The following is a 1790-nucleotide window of genomic DNA, read 5'->3' as shown; positions in this document are numbered from 1 at the left end:
CACCAGAAGCCCGCCCCTCGCAATGACTGACGGCTCAATTCACCAGAGGCCCGCCCCTCGCAATGACTGACAGCTCAATATTTGTTTACAATTTACAGATGATTTGGAGTTGGGCACTAAGTGTGGTGTGTCAAAGTTTGCAGATGACACTAAGGTGAGTGGTAGAGCAAAGTGTGCAGAAGACACTGAAAGTCTGCAGAGGGATATAGATAGTCTAAGTGAGTGGGCAAAGGTCTGGCAGATGGAGTACAATGTTGATAAGTGTGAGGTCATCCTGACAGCTTAATACACATGGACCCCTGCCTTTCAGAACGAATAACAGGAGTAGGCCATTCAGCCCCTCAAACCCGTACTGCCTTTCAATAAGTTCATGGCTGATCTGTGGCCTAACTCCGTACGTCTGCCAGAGGGTGTACGTATTCCTTGATATTGTGCTTAATAAAAATTTGACCAGCTCAGATTTATGATTTATTGTCACGTGTATTTTACAGTGAAAGTACAGTAAAATACAGTGAAAAGCTTTTCCTCTGTCACAATGATCTGGTGCCATTTTGAAAATTTTTCAGTATAAGAAAGAAATAGAAAGATATAGCTTAAAGAGAGTCCATTGGTCCTGAGCCATCATCCAAGACACCTGCATCACCATCCCTCCCCTGCTGCGTCAACGCCATCTGCCCTGGACCCAACCAACGTTGAAGTCGCCACTCTTCAGGCCCCATCTTATGCCGCTGGGCTGATTCTCCTCTGCCAGTGCCTCACCGCCACCTGCGCCGGACCCGCTACCATTGCTGGGCCCACCTCGACGATGTTGCTATGATGCCCTTCCGCCACTGCTTCACTGCCAGCAGCGCTGGACCCAACCAATAAAGAAGTTGTCAATCCTCAGACACCATCCTTCGCTGCTATGCCTATCTCACCAACGTCATCACCAATCTAGCAGCTGCTGATATCAATGTCAAGTCCTGTGCTTACCCTGGAAAAGTAAAAATATATCCCAATTATGAAAATTTAAAGTTGAAGTCCAATTTTCTTCTCAGTTCTAAAGAGTCTTCCCTACTTTCTGAAGCTGTGCCATCAGTGCTGGTTTCTCCTACCAGCGGAAACATCTTCCCAACATCCACGCTGTCCAGGCCTCTCCATATTCTTTAAGTTTCAGCGTGATTTAAAAAAAACAAAAGAACAAAAGAGAAGTACGGCACAGGAACAGGCCTTTCGGCCCTCCAAGCCTGTGCCGATAATCATACCCTGACTAAACTAAAAAACAAACCTTCTGCTCTTATTCAGTCTGTACCCTCTTTCATATAACCATCCAGATGCCTCTTAAATGTCGCCAACATGCCTGCTTCCACCACCTCTTCTGGCAGTGCATTCGAGGCTCCGAGCACTCTCTGCGTGAAAAACTTATCTCACACATCTCCCTTAAATTTTTGAATCAGAGATAGTAGGAACTGCAGATGCTGGAGAATCCGAGACAACAAGGTGCAGGGCTGGATGAACACAGCAGGCCAAGCAGCATCATAGCAGCAGAGAGGCTGACGTTTCGGGCCTAGACCCTTCATCAGAAAAGGGGGAGGGGAAGGGGATTTTGAAATAAATAGGGAGAGAGTGGGAGGCGGATAGAAGAGGGATTGAGGAGAGGATAGGTGGAGAGGAAACAAACAGGTCGAAGAGGCGGGGATGGAGCCAGTAAAGGTGAGTGTAGGTAGGGAGTTAGGAAGGGGATAGGTCAGTCCGGGGAGGACAGACAGGTCAAGGGGGCGGGATGAGGTTGGTCGGTAGGAGATGGAGGT

This window comes from Rhincodon typus, chromosome 22 (genome assembly GCF_021869965.1).
Source record: "Rhincodon typus isolate 14 chromosome 22, sRhiTyp1.1, whole genome shotgun sequence".
In the NCBI taxonomy this organism is placed as follows: Eukaryota; Metazoa; Chordata; class Chondrichthyes; order Orectolobiformes; family Rhincodontidae; genus Rhincodon; species Rhincodon typus.
Note: the sequence above shows the minus strand (reverse complement) of the source record.